The sequence below is a fragment of the Octopus bimaculoides genome, chromosome 1, assembly GCF_046866305.1.
Source record: "Octopus bimaculoides isolate indiv1 chromosome 1, ASM4686630v1, whole genome shotgun sequence".
NCBI classification, from domain to species: domain Eukaryota; kingdom Metazoa; phylum Mollusca; class Cephalopoda; order Octopoda; family Octopodidae; genus Octopus; species Octopus bimaculoides.
Window position 1 is genome coordinate 131,534,150 of NC_142928.1, and position 20,779 is coordinate 131,554,928.

General features: G+C 35.9%; 1 protein-coding gene and 1 long non-coding RNA gene across 4 annotated transcripts in view; one reads left to right on the forward strand and one right to left on the reverse strand.

Annotated features, from left to right (window-relative positions):
* Positions 1-20,779, reverse strand: part of LOC106867718 (hepatocyte nuclear factor 4-gamma) — a 130,581-nt gene that overhangs the window by 102,390 nt on the left and 7,412 nt on the right. The window lies entirely within an intron of this gene.
* Positions 14,609-20,154, forward strand: LOC149137728 (uncharacterized). The gene is made up of 2 exons (XR_016239216.1): positions 14,609-14,732; positions 18,326-20,154. It is a non-coding gene; the product is annotated as an uncharacterized LOC149137728 (long non-coding RNA).

Genomic DNA, 20,779 nt, shown 5'->3' on the forward strand with positions numbered 1-20,779 from the left:
TCAAAGCTATAAAAGAACGCATACTTAATGGAAAACAATTTGACTAAATAACCATTACACTTGACAGATGAATCTGAATGCTCAAGAATTAAGCATATGTATGTTTGATTAGAGTTGAAATGGAGCTAAACAATGACAGACTATGGAGGAGGCACTAAGCTGACAGAAATGTTAAAGTACGAGATTAAAAGTTACACAATATATGGCGTCCTTGCTTTATGGTCTACACTTAAGTCATGTCATGTTAGATTTTTGTCTTGGCTCCTTCCAAGAACTGGAATCACTAGACATTTTCAACATCTATCAGGATTTTGTTATCTCATAGGCTACAAATGTACACAGTTGGATGGAATTAATTTATTAAACATTAAATATGATTAGGTTAGTATTATATTTAATGTGACAAGAATTAGAAAACTAATAATGAATTTTTTTTAGAAAGCTTCTATCAGAAGAGATCATCACCAAGAACGATGCATTCCATAATTTGGAACTGTGACAGTGATTATAAAGGGGAGACAAGTCACATCCTAAAAGAAAGATTAGAAGAATATCAAGTGGTAATCTTGGCTGATCATATATATATATATATATATATATATATATATAGATAAACACACATTCATATATATACACATATATACATACATATATATATATATATATATCTCCATATATGCACACATACACATTCATATACATATATATATATATATGTATATAGATAGATAGATAGATACACACACATCACACACATTCATATATATACACATACATACATTCATATATATATATATATATATATATATATATATATATATATATATATATAATATATCTCCATATATGCACACATACATATTCATATATATATATATACATATATATATATATCCATATATGCACACATATACATTCATATATATATATACATATGTATATATATATCCATATATGCACACATATACATTCATATATATATATACATATGTATATATATATATCCATATATGCACACAAAAGACCCAGAGCATGTTTAAGTGCTACAGAAGTATCCTCGTACTTCTGGCACTTTAAAGTGACTCTTACAGTTGATGGAAAACTTATCCCTCCAAATATCCAACTTTTGAACATAAGTATAAAAAATATCATTGTTCAAAGTAACCCCAAATCAGGGGTTACTTTGAACAGGGACAATTGTATAAAAAAAAAAGTAATCAAATATTGACTGCAACTTATTTTTATTTTATATATCAGAGTACCTATTTAGTCCCTCTAACATAGTCAACTTTGGTTAAGATTGGAAAAAAGAGGTTATGAAATTATTGCTATAAGAAGTCTAAAACTGTTTGAAGTAACCCCGTTTCATGGTATATACACACATACACACGCACATACACACATACACACACTCATTTACACACACACGTTCATATATTTACACACAGACACACATACTCATATTCATATATTTATACATATACACATACATATAAGCACACTCATACATATACACATACATATATATTCAATACACACACACATATATAAACATGTACACAAACACGGATAAATAAATACATATCTAAACACTCCAAGACAAAGAGAAACCTGTGCACATAAAACACATGTAAAACAAACAAAAATAAACAAGATTTTGCTGATTACATACATTGCTTGTATTACTACACATGACACAGCAAGGATGGGCTGAGCACTTTAGGATAGGTAGTCCAGGGAAAGATTTAAATACCTCCTTATTCACAGGGTGAACCACATGAAATGCCTTGATTTCTTATCAACCATCGGAAAGTGAAGACACTTTTCTAATAAGGAACATTGATATCAGACTCAAAGGTGAGCCTCAAAGAACAATTAACGCCACAGTGTTGTTAGAAAATGGACTTTCACAAGGGGTTTGAAAGTTCAGAAAACCTAATACGACAACAAAAACAGGAAAATAAATAAATGAATATATATAAGTATTTGAAGTGAAAATAAATGTATATGAATTAATATAATTTATATACGAACATTATGACTGAATATCTGAATATTATATCTTATATACACATACCTTAGAGCTCTCTCATTATACACACACATATATATAGTGAGAGAGGAGAGAGAGCTATAGTGTGTGTGTATAAGATATATTCAGTTACTAAGTGTGTATATATAAAATAAATGTAATTACAAAGTGTGTGTGTGTGTGTGTATATATATATATATATATAATCATCATTTAATATCTGGTTGGATGGTTTGGCCAGAGCTGCAAGCTGCACCAGACTCCAGTCTGATTTGGCAAGGTTTCTACAGCTGGATGCCCCTCTTAACGCCAACCACTTTACAGAGTATGCTGGGTGCATTATATATATATATATATATATACCACCTTTATCTTATGATATTTACTTTGTTTTATATTATACTCATTTATTGTGCTTTTAATTATTAATTTTTCTATATGTGATAGTGGATTTTCATGAGTTCTTGAAACTTGGTTATTTTACCAAAAACTAAATGAATGAATATGTGTGCGTGTGTGCGTGTGCGTGTACATACGTACACACACACAATGTTACTTTGCTCTTTCCTATGCCATTCCAGAACCACTTCCATTCCTCATTTTCCTCCAGCCATGGTCCCTTCTCCAATTTGAATGTCCTTGTATCTGTTCTACAGTAAGACATCTATCCCACTTCTTTTAACTTCTCAACTGGCACAAAGCCACCTCCCTCAATACTACTTATCCCAGTCAAGGAGACATTGCCTTGTCATTCAAGTTATTTGGTGACCCTGCTGGTGGTGGTGCTACAAAGAAAAAGAAAGGTATCTGTAAATTGGTTGGTGCTGGGAAGTGCATCCACCTGTAGAAATCATGCCAAAGAAGTCAGAACATAGTGCCATCTTCTGGCTTGTCAGCTTTTGTCAAACCATCCAACCCATGCCAGCATAGAAAACAGATGTTAAATAATGATGATGATGAGGTATGTATCATCATTTAAAGTCCATTTTCCATGTTGGCAGGGGGTTGGACAAAAGCTGACAAGCCAGCTAGCAGGCTGATATGCCCTTGAACTGAATGCTAGTCTGGCACAGGGACAGCCATTTACAGCTTAGTGGACTGGAGGTACATGAAAGGTAAGGGTTTGCTAAAGAACACAACACAACACTGTTCTGGGAATCAAAACCACGATCTTGCAATTGTGTCTACAACACCCTAACCACAAGACCATGCACCTCCACACACACACTCGTGTGCATGGTGTATACACATACACACCCATGGTAAAAATGGAAGTTACTATAGCTTCGGATTGAACCAGTTCATGGATTGCCCCTCATTCAAAAAGTGCAGCCTTATCACAAACTGTGTTACACAGATTCTGCCTAAGAATTAAATTAAGAATACATTTGTATGGATGCTCAGTCACATGTTATTTCAGGAACAGATTACTCAACTGATCCTTGTTGTCAAACAATGATGTTCCATGCATCCATCCATATAGACTTTTAATATAGTTTTGCATGCTGATGCTGAATATCACAGTAATTATTTTGAAAAATCTATAATGAAGTTAGAAGCATTTAGAGTTATGTATTTTTATCCAATGAAATTTAGACCATTGTCCTCACAGTGGAAGTCAAAACTTTGTTCTTGTGGCAACTCTGCTTCATTAATTCTTCATTTGAACACGAACCTGTGAGTTGCCATTCTTTTGAAAAAATTTTGTTTCTTTTCTGTTTGGCTGCACTTTTTGAAATTTTAAAGTTAAATGAAAATTTTGTAATTTGGTGTATTAATATAATTTTTCATGCTGAATCTCAGGACCTAATTCACTTGTTTCTGAAAATGTTTTAAAAAAGTACAGAGGTTTAAAGTTTGATCATTTTTACAGAGTCAAAACAAGATTTGAAAGCTGCCAAATTGTGCATGACTGCACGTTTTAATATCAAGCTGTAAGCAAATGAAATATTGGTGGAATTTTGCTTTATGCACGCCATATAACTCTTCATAACTTTGTTTGGGAATTTTCAGAAAATTTTTGCTAATTTGTATTTTACTCATGGAAATTCATATGATTGATTATGTGAAAACTGAAAAATAAAATTTGGTGCGTGACTCAAGGCCTATCTAGCTGCTATTTTTAGGTGCAGGCATGGCTTTGTGGTAAGAAGCTTGCTTCCCAACCACATGGTTCCAGGTTCAGTTCCATTGTTTGGCACCTTGGGCAACTGTCTTCTAATAAAGCCTTGGACTGACCAAAGCCTTGTGAGTGGATTTGGTAGACAGAAACTGAAAGAAGTCTGTCATATATATATATATGCGCGCGCGCGCGCGCGTGCGTGCGTGCGTGTGTGTCCCTGCCACTATCACTTGACAACCGATGTTGGTGTGTTTATGTCCCTGTAACTTAGCGGTTCAGCTAAAGAGACCGATAAAATAAGTACTAGGCTTGCAAAGAATAAGTGCTGGCATCGATTTACTCAAATAAAGGTGGTGCTCCAGCATGGCCACAGTCAAATGACAAGTAAATGAATGAAAAATATCACTACCTCTTCATTCCTTGTGTTTTAAGCATTTAATAAGTGTAAAACGACCAAGTGGCTTGACAGGACAGCAACATAAGAGTAAGCATATTGGCTTGTTACAATGGAAACAGGCACCTATATGTCTGTGGCTTTCGATTGACTAAAATCACCTAAAATTTGCTGACTTTAATGGCTATTAACTTTTTATTCATGGCAGAAATGAATTTTAAGTTAATAATTACCATACAAAACTACTTCAATACACCAAATATGAACTCAATTGGATAAAATTGAAGAAATTGAAAAGTGGAAGCCAAACAGAAAAGATTCATTCCCTTGACAATGAGCTTTTTAAGAAAAAGACCCCTTATGACATTCAGGTGAATAGCAAAGCAGCACTCCATACAAGGTTCTCACTAGCAGATTGCATGGGTAAAGAAATCTAAAATTATTTACTGAATCCAGAAAATATTCCATACAATTTGTAGATCCTGCAAAAAGTACCGATTATGAGTTTCGTAAATTTGTCATAGAGTACGAAAGTAAACAAATGTAGGTGATGGTATTACATTTTTTTAAATAGTAACAATCGTTTCAATAATCAGTAGAACTTTGTGCATCAATTAACATTTTTAGCTACACATACAAATTATTTAAATCCATATGATATAAATGAAAATTCCACTCATTTCTTCTGACTAGTTTACAAAAGATAGTACCAAAGTAGGTACTGGATTTCATAGAAGAAATTAATCTATTAAATATAATAAAGAGGGAAGGATAGAGAAAACCAGGTAATGAATCATAGATAGTAGGTTATTACACTATCAGAAATTTACTCTAGAAGGAGACAGGCTGGTGGCATGGCATAATATATGTTTTTGTAGTCACTCTTTGTTCCAAGTTAACCTTTACTGAGGTTCAATGTAAAATATGGAATGAAAATCAAATTCATTTAAAGTAAATGTTCTATAAATGATCTTTCATATTATCTACAAATACATTTTCACATATCCATCACATCATTAAATCCTGAAGGATAATGTTCCTTAATAGGGAAGTTAAGACAGCCCTAACCAAATTAGAGAGACTGTTTTATTAGTTTCCCAACAGTAAGTCTATTGTAAAGAGCCAAAACCATAAGACAATGGCAGGCCAAGAACAAATTAGCTTTTGCCATAATAGTACTGGGCGCCCTTCCATGCTATGCTGCCTTTAAAGAAATCATAAGGCATCACCTAGACGCCACAGGCTTCCCTCCCCAGCTCAAGCCAGTGGGACTAGACTGAGGGGACAGTAAAAAGCATGACAGTAGAACAATTTTCCCTGTTTCATGACGGTAGGCTCCTCATCTGGGATATCACACCTTCTCCAGCAGAAACATGGTGCGTTCAGTCACCAACTCAGGTTCTGCTGCTCGTCAAGCTGAGAAAGGCAAACTGTCAAAGAATTGGTCGCTCTGACAAGTTTGTGGTCAAGCCTGTGGCATTAGAGACCACCGGTGTTCTTGGTTCCTGAACCATATCTCTGCTCACCGCTATCAGGGCATAGACGGTTATCTGCAAGTGTGAGCCCTTGAGTCAGAGTGGCTGTTGCAGCCTATCTCACTTGACCTCCTCCAGTGCAATGCCTTTTCCATTTTATCTGCTGCAGCTATGAGGCAGTCTGAATTACAGGAAATCTAGAGAATGTATCACAACAGAAAATAAATTGCAACTATCACACTCCTTTTATACAGAAGAGTATGGCTAATATTTATTTTAAGGTTCCATATAAATTAAGCAAACAAGGTACCAAAAGCATTTTTTTCTTAAAGGAATGTACATAATTATGTAATTAAATTATATAATAGTGCAGTGGGACCTATATATTTTACAAGGTATTGCAACACACACAATATATATACATATACAATATATACATACACAAACACTAAGTTAGACCTAAGGTTTTAGAATGCAGTTAGGAGGGTCCCTTCAATTATATATGCTATTAACGATATTATCTAAAAATTCATTATTCATTGAATTAGTATTATTTCAATACACACAAAAATACATGCATATCAACTTTATACACAAATTTGAGAACAGACGCTTATTATTGGTATTAAACTAATGGTTATCAAGATGACAAATACCAATCTCTCTACACACTGCCCTCACTAAATAGATTAGTGAAAATGTTTTGCACATGTCATGCTATATAGGTGCAGGAGTGGCTGTGTGGTAAGTAGCTTGCTCACCAACCACATGGTTCCGGGTTCATTCCCACTGCATGGCACTTTGGGCAAGTGTCTTCTACTATAGCCTCGGGCCGACCAATGCCTTGTGAGTGGATTTGGTAGACGGAAACTGAAAGAAGCCCATCGTATATATGTGTGTGTGTGTATATGTTTGTGTTTGTCCCCCCAGCATCGCTTGACAACCGATGGTGGTGTGTTTACGTCCCCATAACTTAGCGGTTCAGCAAAAGAGACCGATATAATAAGTACTAGGCTTCCAAAGACTAAGTCCTGGGGTCGATTTGCTCGACTAAAAGGCGGTGCTCCAGCATGGCTGCAGTCAAATGACTGAAACAAGTAAAAGAGTAAAAGAGAGTAGGTGTAATTACCAATGTCATGAGGGTAATAGGTGCGAGATGCTGGTGGCTGAGTTGGGTTCTGGCTGCATATAATGAATGCATAACACCCATGAACAATTAATTTTATTTCACTGCACAAATATTTTCCACATCGGTCTTGAATTAAAAATGCTACCAAGTTTACACACAGGAAGGACAATTCTGTAGTTATTACAAATAGTTAATTAAAAAACTCTATAAAGAAACTGTTACTATAAGATAAGTCACATTGGGTTCAAGATTGCAAACTAGGTTGAGTAAAGAGTCACTAAAACGACTGTTGAGAGCAGCAAAATGAGAATGTAGTAAGCTTAGCTGCGGGCGCCCAAGGCATGCCTATTTATAAGCCTTGTTGGGGAATGTTCTTGAGACTTCTAGAAAGATTCATCACATGAGGTCTTGATGCTGATTGGTCTATAACTTGGCCAATCACAAGATAAAGCTGTTACTAAGCCATGGTTTTAACTTGGCAATTTGTTGATCCAGTTTCGAATTTGGTACATACACCAATCCCACTTTTTTAACCAAAAGATGAGAGTTTGCATTCATATTCTTCAGTGTTTTGCAAGTTAAAGTTTGAAAAAGAATCTTAATTTTATTAAAAACATAATTTGTCCACCCCTTTTCAGTCTTCTCAACTTGAGGTAGAGGCTGGCCCCATCCTTATGGGTACTGTGTTAATGCAAAGTTTCTCAAATCAGGTTAATGATACCAAATGCATTTACAGCACTACTGATTTGATTGCTTGGCTATGAAATTCAAAATGGTAACTTGAAACCTGACCCTGACCAGGTAAAACCCTTACTAGAGCTACCTATTCCTAATACCCACAAAGCATTGAGTTGAATTGTTGGTCTATTTGCATATTATTCTAAATGGATTCCAAAATTCTGACAAGATAAAACCGTTGGTTGATACTAAATATTTTCCTTTGAGTAAACTAGCCTTGTCAAGTTTAAAAACTTTACGAGACGATTTAGCAAACGCTACCTTAAAAGTGATTGACGAAAGCCTTCCTTTCTCAATAGAAACAGACGCATCGGAGGTAGCTATATCTGGCATTTTACACCAAAATGGAAAGCCAGTTGCATTTTTTTCAAGAAGACTCAACCCAAATGAGTGTTGTTATTCTTGTATTGAAAAAGAGGCAACAGCAATTGTGGAATCTGTGAGAAAATGGTTTCATTTTCTTCTTGGACGTAACTTCACACTAATAACTGATCAAAACAGTGTGGCTTTTATGTTTGTCAAAAGTGCAGTAAACTTAAAAACAAAAAGATAATGCGTTGGCGAATCGAACTAGCGTAGTATAAATTTGATATCATTTACCGCCAAAGCAAGTTTACTGCTGCATCTGATGCTTTATCATGTATTTATTGCACAGCTATGACTGATAATGAACTGTATTGTATTCATGCAGCGCTGTGTCATCCTGGGATCACACGATTGTTTCATTATATCAAAGTTAAGAATTTACCTTACTCTGTAGATGTAAAGCGTATAACTAACAATTGTGTAATACGTTGTTGTGAGGTGAAACCTCACTTTACTAAAAGTGCTATTTCATCAGTAATTAAATCTATTCAAGCTTTTGAAAGATTGAGTGTTGATTTTAAAGGACCCCTACCTTCAGTGTCAAAGAACCATTATTTTTTTAACTGTTGTGGATGAGTATTCACATTTTTTGTTCATTTTTCCATGTACTGATACTAATGCTCATTCCGTTATTAGTAATTTGAAGGTTTTGTTTAATCTTTTCGGATTTCCTGCTGTTATTCATAGTGATAATGCTAAATGTTTTGTATCTAAAGAACTTAATTTCTGTATGATAGGGGTATAGCGATTACTCATTCTACTGTATACAATCCTCATGGAAATGTTCAGTGTGAAAGGTATAATGGACTAATATGGAATTCCATTAAATTGGCCTTACGTAACAGAATTTACCAGTTTCTCAATGAGAAGTCGTGCTTCCAGAAGTTTTACATTCACAATGTTCATTATTATGCACGGCAACTAATGAGACCCCGCATGAGAGATTCTTCAAATTTCCTAGATATTCTATGTGTGGTGTTTCCGTTCCTACTTGGTTAATGCAAGGACCTGACAAAGTGTTTGTTAAACAACGTGTATGCAATAAGTATGATCCGTTAGTAGATTAAGCCCAATTGGTACAAATTAACCCTAACTACAGGAGGGTGCAGTACCCAAATGGACGTGAAAGTACTGTGTCCATTAGAGATTTAGCTCCTACTGGCAAAGCGACTGAGGAGTATCAGTTAAGTAAGGATCAAACTGATGTTGCTGACACTGATCCTACTCAAGTGCATGAACAGATACCATGATTGATTCTGTCCCATCTCCACCAGCTCAAAAACCAGAATCTCAAACTACTTTGCACTGGTGTTCATCCAGAACAAAAAAGTTCCTGATAGGTTAAATTTATGATTGATGATATGTTACACTTATGAAATGCCTCATTATTACGTTGTTGTGATTGGCTAATGGTTACGTTTGTATTTTGCATTTTGATGGTTAATTGTTCTTTTTTTTAGGGGGAAAATGTTGTGATTTTAGTTTTGATCACGTGATTTTGATTGTCTCAATTGCTGTTATATGCCTGTAGTGCAACTGCGCAGAGCTCTGTTCTGTTTGCAGCACAACGTGTTCAGTGTTAGTTTTTAGTTAGTCGAGACTGTAGCAACTCATTTCATAAAACTTATTGCGTTGGAGTTTGGTTTCACTTACAATTTAGCAATCTTTGTTTGTATTGTAGATTGCTAAATTTTTAGTCGATTAAAACCTTTTAAACTTTGATATTCCCGTTTGGGTTTATAACAGTGAGAAAAAGAGATTTTTCAGGCTACTTTCTCACACAATCCGCTTATTTCGAAAAATTTGAGATCATTTGCTGGTACCAGTGAAAACGAAAGTATTTACCGTTCAGAAACAAGTTTTCTCCAGGTCAAAAACGTGTTTCTCTGTAGGCAACAATCGAAAGCTTTATGAAATTCAATATAAATTGTAAATACATTTAAATAATTGTTCAATGCAACCAACAAATTCAACGATGTCACCACTATTCCAAACTAAGCTAGACTTTTAATACAACTGTAGCAGAAGTGATTTACGCTGTCATGAGTGAGATGTTTTAGTTTTGAGTTGTCTACGCTTAAATACCTGGATATCGGCTCCACAAGCCTTTTCGTTCCAACAGGTCACAGGAACTTGTGATTAGACGAGCTTGTTGTTTGTATTGGTCGGTTTCCAGACGTCCAATCGTGTTGGCGGAACAGTTTGTTTTTCCTGACATGGGAAATTAATCACCAGCTGCAGGAGTCTACTGATCTTTATAAGAACGGCAGTTCTCGACTACCCTTTGCCTTTGGCACACGCAACTAGTCTCTTTTAACGATGTATCTGACACCAGCCAGTCTACGCTTTCATCTACACCAGACACCTGCCTACGCCGTTGCTGTATGAACATCACACAACAGACCATAAACAATTCGTCGACAGTCCAGTCGAACCACGAAGTCTCTCACACACTTCGTAGTAACCTGTTATAGTCATTTTATTTCATGTATGGCAATCATTGTATTTTATAAAGGAGAATAAATCGTCGCTTACCAGTTCATTTTCACATTCTTATTACCCATCTTCATTATACAACATTGTGCATAATTCGCGGCAGCAGTTCTTGTCATCACCCGAATATTATTACTTACACGCTATGTCATACGGCAAATACTACACGAGATCGATGACATACACAAAAGAATAAATGTAACTGTTTGTCACTTAATAGTTTTATATGGTAGGAGAAACATTATTTGGCCTGGAAAACGCTTGTTTTTCACTAAGTAAATAACTTTCACGTTTATGCTGCTCGGGAAACAAAGAAGTGCTCAATTTGGGTGTGGGGTTTTTTGGGGAGTGGGGAATATTACGAAATTGATCCAGCAATCTTGTCTGACATGGTTTCAGTTTTTGCAGGAGATAATGTTGTAGCAAGTGTACTGGAGAGAATATTTAAAATGGGTGTTGTTATTAAACGATATATTCTGAGTGTTGCTGCTCTGGCAAAATGTCAGTAATGCTAAAACAAAATAAACAAAACTACAAAAGCAACAACAGGGACAATCAAATAATCAGGCAGTCCTAGCTTCCTGCTATTCATTCTTTCCAATCGTATCAGCAATATCTTCAAATTGTATGTCAACAGTTTTCTTTGATAACCACCACAAAAGCTAATACAGACAACATTGTTCAACCAAAGTAGAGAGGGGGAGAGAGAAAAAAAAACCCACTTACACAGTATAGAAAATATCTGAAGATTTTTAAACTTACGTCCCAATAACAGCTTTACGTTTGTCTACACTGAATTGAAGAGAGAAAAAAACAGAACAGTTGTGTCTAAATATATCTTAGGTTCAATGCCTCGATGATATTCTAGAAATTGCTACGCTAACAGCATAAAATCGTACATTCTAGTTTCTCTCTCACACATAAACACACACAAATGTGCTTGCTAGAATAACAAAATTGATATAGATTTGTGGTGCAATTGTGTAGTTTAGTCCTTGGTCAGCTCTTATCAAGCACATTTATAATCAAAAGGCATTCCAGTTGCGACCATCCTATCTTTGTTTTTCAGTATCTGCGAAACCTCATTATCCCATGTGTGAAATCACCCGTTATCTAAAGACGTTAAGGGCGTAATTTGAAAGCGTCTCTGCCTATTGCTATTCCAGCATCACTAACTATACCTGCTTAAAGGCTCCCTCGATGACTCGTTTAGAGTCAGTTGGGCAATCTTACGGTACGAGTCCAAAATATCGGCCTTTTCCGTAAGGAGTGTCTTCGGCGATCTTTACCAAAGATCGGCTTTTTCCGTAACACCCAATGGGCCGATATTTTGGACTCGTACCGTAAGATCGCCGTCAGTTGTTCTTGTTCAGCCCCAGAGCAGCCCAGATCGAGCAGACTAAAGGCCAAAGACGCTCCATCCATACAAACCCGTTTTATATTCAGATACAATATATTTGAAACTCGATTTATCGAATATGTCTTCTTTTGTAAAGCTGCTCTTTCCCGTTGTTGCCGTGCAGAATCAGCTCTTATGGGTAGAGGGGAACGAGCACTAAGATATCAATTTTCAGATATTTCTATGATTGCAAGCATTGTTCAGAGATGCAAGTCACTCCGGGATCTAAATTTCTTCAGCTTTATATAATTAAAGTAGGAGCACAAAAGTATCTACACTGAGACTGTCTATCTTCAGTGATGTGACACCCTTTCGTCATTTCTAAAAAAGAACCACTCACATTTGTTATTCCTTTTTTGTACATCCATTTTATAAGTGTTTGTTCTTAATGCTTTCGTTAATGAATTTAGTCAAACCTTTGATAGATAATTGTATTCAGCACAAATCACGGACTTTCTCAAATTATAGCCATTAGTCTTACTAAGATGCTCTCGTGTCTATGAGCAGTCCACACTATTCGTTCAAAGTTCAGTATTTTACATTCAAACATTAATGATTAATTCCATTCAGAAAGCTCGATCTTATATACCTCCCGTTTACAGAAATCTCAAGCTAGCTCCATGCAGTTTTTAGAGAGAGAGAGAGAGAGAAAGAGAGAGAGAGAGAGAGAGAGAGAGAGAGAGAGAGAGAGAGAGAGAAAGAGAGTGTGTGTGTGTGTGTGTGTGTGTGTTGCACGCGCGCTCTCTGAGTCATAAAAACGAAAAGTTTTGCCGGTGCCCTTTCGATCGTGAGATTAATTTTAGTAAAAAAAATACTATTGTAATGCCCGTACTCGGCACGACTTCCTTTTTCCCCCCTCCACCAAAAAAAAAACACCGCTTTTTTTTTTTTTAATTTCTTTTTTTTTTTCTACACAAATTTTTGGCTACGGAGAATACGAATCTGCAAAAAAAAAAATTGGCAAAAATCGGCATTTTTAAATCCCCACCCACCAATCGTTCATTTTAAACTTTTTTCAGAATTTTTTTTTTCAAAACATGCGGAAAAATACGGAAATTATGATTCGGAAAAAATTTCCAAATATTTTTGTAATTTTTTTTTTCAAAATATGCAGAAAAATGAGGAGATTATGATTCTGAAAAAAAATTCCAAAAATTTTTCTACTTAGGGTTAGGGTTGAGGTTTTACGGTTACGGAAAAAAAAATGAAAAAAAATGAAGAAATTGGAGGGGAGGGTGGAAGTGGGGCCAGAAATTTCAAAATTCTGATTTTTGGCAATTTTCCAGAATCTCCATATCCGAAAACGTGGGTTTTTAGCAAAATAATAATATAATAATTTGCAAGAAAATGGGGTGGGGAGGAAGTCTTTCCCCGTGCTCTCCTCCAAGAGCAACACATAAAAACCAATTCAATCACAGATTCAGTCATCTATCGCAGCAAGACGTTTGCTGCAAGCGAAATTGAATAAACAGTTAATGATTTAACATATGTGGCTGATAGGATGTAATAAGTTATATTGTGACATTCATCAGGAAAAAAAAAAAAAGAAAAGAAATTGGCTCTCCGTCGGTTACGACGAAGGGGGTTCCAGTTGATCCGATCAACAGAACAGCCTGCACACAACATTAATGTGCGTGCAAGTGGCTGAACATTCTTCAGACCTTTAACGTAGTTTTGAGGGAAATTTAACGAAACAGAATGTGACAAGGTTGGTCCTTTGAAATACAGGTACGACTCATTTTTGCCAGCTGAGTGGACTGGAGCAACGTGAAGTGTGTCTTGCTCAAGGCTACAACGCACCGCCGGGAATCTAACTCACGACCTTACGGTCATAAGACGAAAACCCAAACCACTAAACCACGCGCCTTCACTGATATTCATATATTCTTCTACGATACAAGCAACATAATTGAAAATAAGAAAAATTAGGGTAATTTTTCAGATTAACACCCGCACGATCTTCACTAGGGTGTTAGGGTTAGGGTTTTAGGGTCAGGGTTAGGGTTAGTTTTAGTTTTAGGGAATTCCGTCCCTAACCGTAACCCTAAACACTAACCCTAACACACTAACCCTGACCCTAAAACCCTAACCCTAACACCCTAGTGAAAATCGTGCGGGTGTTAATCTGAAAAATTACCAAAATGAGGTTTCAAATTTTGTTCACCGAAAACTTAAGACTACAAAGGATGATCTCGGGAAAAATTACCAAGTCATTCGATAAAAACAAAAAAATAAAGATTATATAAAGAAAAAATATCTGTGAATATAATGAAGTAAATGTTTCTATCACTCCTTTGAATTCGACATGAACTAGCTACAAGTAATTTCAAGTAAAATCGACTGTACGATAACATTTGACTGGTCTTGTTATCTGAGTGGATGACATGTGAAAAATATTAATTATCGTGAGAAAGAGGAGATTGAACATCCTGAAGTAACCCAGGTAAACGGGAATACTATCGGCGGCAACTATATGTAAAAAAGGAGAAAAAAAAAATGATAATCACCATTGCCACCCACTAACAACAGTCGGTGACGAAGTCAGACAACTGCAAACATAATATAGATATTTAGGGAGATTAAGGTAAGTTTTTATCTTTGTGAACGAGGGGGTTTGTTTTAAGACAGAGGGAAAGAGAGTGGGTGGGGGTGTGCGCGTACAAAATTAGATGGGAAATGTTATCGAGCCAAATCAAATACAATAACGGAATAAACAACTACTCCATCGAGCTAACGAGGGACCCACAATGGGGTCGCTTGACTGTAACAGAAACAGCAGGCGACGATCTTTTGTCTTAGGTACATATATTGGGTGGGGGGGGGACTAAAACTGAACTTAGACAATCCGGGAAAATACAAAAATAGATTTGGATTTCTCAAGTGTGCGGTATGAATATGTAAAAGATTAAAAGTTACATATTGTCATTACATGCAAATAAATTAATATTTTCTACTGTTAAACCTTTTCAAATTTATTTTTTTATAACGTCTTATGAACATTTCCAGTTTTATAATTATCATTATAACTATTCAGAGGTTGGACGGATAGACAGATAAAAAGACTGATAGATACGTAGATAGGGCCTACTAGTGGCGTGTGATTTGTGTATAGCCTTGTTGCTAATTTTGGGGTTGGTTTATTTTTCTGGTAATCTTTTTTGTTACCATTTGTGTGACAGTACAATTATTTTATTTACTCTTTTACTTGTTTCAGTCATTTGACTGTGGCCATGCTGGAGCACCGCCTTTAGTCGAGCAAATCGACCCCAGGACTTATTCGGTCTCTTTTGCCGAATCGCTAAGTTACGGGGACGTAAACACACCAGCATCGGTTGTCAAGCGAAGTTGGGGGAACAAACACAGACACACAAACATATACACACACATATGTATATATACATATATACGACGGGCTTCTTTCAGTTTCCGTCTACCAATAACACTCACAAGGCTTTGGTCGGCCCGAGACTATAGTAGAAGACACTTCCCCAAGGTGTCACGCAGCGGGACTGAACCCGGAACCATGTGGTTGGTAAGCCAACTACTTACCACACAGCCGAAGTTCCTTTAACAACTTCGTCATTAAAGTTGAAACGAAAGTGCTGCTACTAAATAAGTTACACGTTTTAATAAATGAAAGTAAAAATACGGGTTATTTATTTACATATTCATTCCACATATTCAGGATACCAAAGTCTATTTTTGTATTTTCCCGGATTATTTAGTTTCATTTTTATTTCAGCGGATATATGTACCTAGAACCAAAGATCGGTCAATATCTGAAAATAAAAGATGGTCATGACTAAAATACTTTGGGCATAAATCTGTTCAGTCTGAACAGCCCTGGGCTAAACAACAAATACTCTGCAGCAGTTATTATTCTTATTTATGGAAAGATGAAGTTGACCCTGGCGAAAATTTCAATTTAGCATGTAGGTCATTACTACTCTCTATCGTTTCTGCACGCAAAAACCTCTTCCCATGCGTCCTTAGTCACACAAAAATGTGATAAATATATTTTTGCATACCATTTAATGTATGTTGAAAGTATCAATGTATTAAATTATATATAATGAATCCTGTGCGTTATTGTATGTAAGCTTTTACAAGGAAAAACGTTGACACTGACTTCGAGGTTTCGGCTTAAAAGTTACTGCCAACCTTTTCCTAATAAAAATTACACTCAAACGTATTATTGAATAATCCATCACTCATTAGATTGCTTGGATCCTACTTATTTGGCGGACACCATTTTTTATTTAGTGTTTACCGAAACACTTTAAAGCATCTTTATAAGACACATTCTACCAGTGTCCCAAGTTTGAAAGTGTTTCGTTAAGAAAACAAGTGGTGTCCGCCAAATCAGAAAGATCCGATTGTTTTTATATATAGCTGATCTGCAGCCAAAAAATTGTTTCACGTTTATTAGTTGAAATTGCTCGGTTTTTATCGGCTGATTTTAAAAAATTGCATAGAAATTATACTATCACGTACAGCTTCTTCATGCATTTTATCAATATGTCCAAATTTGACTATTGCTTTTTCTTATTACTCCTAATTGCCATATTTAAATAGACCATAGCTAATAGGTGTAATTTTGAAAAATAAGCATCTGGCAACTTTCAGACTGCTTCAGCTACGCAAAGAGGTGCCTGCATCACTGGAGGTTCAGTTACCTGCAAACAGTGAGGAGACCAAGATGCGCTCTACACGATTACATTGTTCAGGTTAAAAGTATTTTATTATTATTATTCAGTAGTTTTATTTTTATAACGTGCTTTCACTTCACTACCGAGCGCAGGTCTGTGCGCCTTCGGTATGTGCTGTGGTTTGCTGTGGTGCTCTTATGTTTACTGTATTGAAAGTGTTTTGCGTAGAATGTGTGCAGTACCCAGTAGTGCAATTTTCTGTATGTTATATATATTTGTAAGTCCTGCTATTTTTGTTATGTATTTGTCTGAATATTTTTTTATTATACCTAAGGCACCTACTATGATAGGAATTGTTTCTGTTTTTAGATTCCACATTCGAGTTATCTCTATTTCCAGGTCTTTGTATTTTGAAAGTTTTTCCATTTCTTTTAGAGAAACGTTGTCATCTGCTGGTATTGATACATCAATTAGAAAGCATTTTTTTTCTTCATGATCTTTGACAACTATATCTGGTCTATTTGCCCTAATTTCTCTGTGTGTATTGGCATATCCCAGAGTATGGTTGCTTTCTCGTTTTCTGTGACCTTTTCTGGCGTGTGTTTATACTATCTTTTTTCTGTTGTTATTCCATAATGTTGGCATAGCTTCCAGTGTATATAGGTCCCAGCTCTGTCGTGTCTGTGAATATATTCCTTCTTAGCCAGGACTGGGCAGCCAGAGATAATATGATTTATTGTTTCTTGTCGATCTCCACATATTCTACAGTTATTTGTTATATTTCTTTTCATTATGTGTTTTTGGTAATTTCTGGTGGGGAGGCTTTGGTCTTGTGCAGCAATTAAAAATCCTTCAGTCTCTGCTTTGAGTCCTGAGCTTCTCAGCCATTGCTGGGATTTTTCTCTGTCTATTTCTTTCGCATTTAGTTTAGCCCAGTATTTACCATGTAGGGGCTTTTCTTGCCATCGTTTTATCATGGTCCGTTGCTGTTCTAGTTTTAGTTTGGATTTCATTTGTTTTATAGTTTTTGTTGTTTCTTCTTCTTCTTCTTCGTATTTGTTAGGTAGATTGATTTCTTGTTTGTATTTGTCAGCTTCCTTAAATACTGAAAACAGTTTTTTGTTTTGCTCGTGTTTTGTGGCTATTTGTATTAGTTTCCCTTGCTTCTGGAGTAGGTATTTTTGCAGTCCTATGGTGGTTATTTTATAATAGTTTTCTAGCTGTATAAGACCCCTGCCACCTTCTGTGCGTTGTATATATAGCCTTTCTATGTCATATTTTGGGTGGTGCATCCTATATCCTGTCATTATTTTTCTTGTTTTCCTGTCTATTTTACATAGTTCGTTTAGTGTCTGCCATTATTGTTATTATTATATCTGTTATTTTCTCAGGCCTTTTATCAATGTATATATGTTACATCTTTTTCTTTGTATGTTACATTTCAATGTTTCTTCAATGATTATGAATACATTTAGATTGCAAATTAATGTACACTGTTATAAATTGTCTCCTTCCCCTTTCCTTACAGAGTTCCGCATCATTTGAAGCAAGGATTACTTCTAGATGTGCTGCTAGCCCGGATAACTTGTTACATTTGTCAAAAAATTCTACTATGCCTACTTTGGTATCAAATTAGGAAACCAAGATAAGGGAGTTCCTCATTAGGTCTGTTCAGTATATGTTGAAGAATTAAGACAATAGATAAAATGTACAAAGAAGTCATTTCATTTTGGAGTTTCAGTGATATGGAGAGAGCCTAAAAATCTGATGACTAAAATGCAAGCATGGGCCTAGGAACAGGGGGTACAAAGGTGCACTTGCACCCCTGAATATTTTTGTAGAATGCAAAATCAAAATTTGCACCCTTACTTTTCTCAGATTTAGAAAACAATAAAAAGTGATCTGTAAAATGTACCTTGAATTAGGTTTCACAAAGAACATAAATAAAAGCATGACCTTATTTGTAAAAATTTGGGGGCCTGGGTTTGCACCCACTAAGCAACTTTTGTTCCTCAGCCAGAACAGAATTCGAAGAGTGGGAAAAACATTGTTTATCCAAATCCTACATCTGCATTGACTTGTTGCCCATGGAACAGATGTTACAGGCCTGTCACCACCAAAAAACCTTTAAGGCATACACTTGGGTTCTGAGTCAGAAGGCAGAAATAGCAATGACAATGAAGACTTCAATAACAGTAAAGGCAAAGAACCAGTAAATTAAATGATCTAGTGAGGAACTGGGGGCTCACAAAGAAATCAGCAAAGCTTTTAGGTTCCGGACTTAAATCCAAGAATTTTTTAACTCTTTGTGCATTATTCTGTTGGCATTGTAACCGAAGAAAATTATGTTCCTTATTTCGCTCATGAAAATGATTTGGTTCATTGTACAGACTTCAAAGGGAAGTCTTAAAGCTGTTCCACAGCATAATAGTAATAAATATGCTTCCATCCTTGTTGGACACTCAGTGATCATGAAGAAACATGAAAATTTGGTGGCACTTTTACACGAGGTTAAATTCAAAGAACACAACTGGATGATATGCAACAACTTGAAATTATATTGCATAGTTTCCTTGTTTCTTGTGTGAATGGGATAGAGCCAGCAACCTCTATTAGTCCAAAAAAGAACAATGACCAAGTAAAGGTACGCTTAAACAAGAGACAAAGAATACTCTTTGAGAAAGTTTGGTTGATCCGAAAAAGGTTCTTTCGCCTTCTCTACACATTAAACTTGGCCTCATAAAGCAATATGTAAAAGCTTTGCTACAGGATGGAGAGGGCTTCATGTATTTGCCTGACACAAGTTTCCTGCTCTATCAGACACCAAGGTTGAAGAGGGTGTATATATGTAGGACCAGATATATAGAAACTTGTCCAGGATGAAAAATATGAAAATTCTGGAAAAAATATGCATGGATTAGTTTTAACTTCTTGGGTAATCACTAGGTCGCACAATACAAATACAAAGGAATGCTGGAAAATTTTGAGGCCTAAGAATGTAAAATGCACCTTAAAGTTCATTTCAGATATGCCATTCAGATTTCTGTCCGGAAAATCTGAGAGATGTGAGTGAGGAGCAAGGGGAAAGGATTCATCACGACATAAGATGGAAAGATATCCGAGAAAATGGAATGTCAATATGATGGCCGATTAGTGCTGGATGTTGCATTGTAAACGTCCATCAAATGCTCACAAGCGAAAGCGTTCCAGGCATAGTCTTCATGTGAAAAGAGATTTTGAGGCACTGAATTTAAAACAATAAAAAATTTTTTAAATGAAACCTTTGTAAACATTTTGCTTCTCTTTCAATTGCATTTGGCCATTATATTTTGGTAAATAAAGTACCAAATTCATTTTTATTAGTTTCATTTTTTTTTACCATATATGGATTTACCTACAAATTATGGTAGATTTTTATGATTAAAATTGTGAGAAAACCTTAAGTGATGGGAGAGAGTTTTTTTGATATTTCAAATCAGCACCATAAAGTACATACAATTATCAAAACGATTTTCAAAAATTTCCATTTCGCAAATCTGTGTAATATAAAAAATATTATAATGTATACTAGTGTGACTGTAAGTTTGTTTCTCAACAACATGATTCTGTGTTCAGTCCCACTGCACGGCTAGTGTCTTCTACTATAACTTCAGGCTTAAGTGAATTTGGTAGACAGAAAAGAAGCCCATCATACCTGTGTGTGTGTGTGTGTGTGTGTGTGTATGAAGGCGCATGGCTCAGTAGTTAGAGTGTCGAGCTTACAATCGTGAGTTCGATTCTTGGACCAGGCTGCGTGTTGTGTTCTTGAACAAGACACTATTTCATGTTCCTCCAGTTCACTCAGCTGTAGAAATGAGTTGCGACGTCACTGGTGCCAAGCTGTATCGGCCTTTGCCTTTCCCTTGGATAACATCGGTGGCGTGGAGAAGGGAGGCTGGTATGCATGGGCAACTGCAGGTCTTCCATAAAAACAACCCTAGGT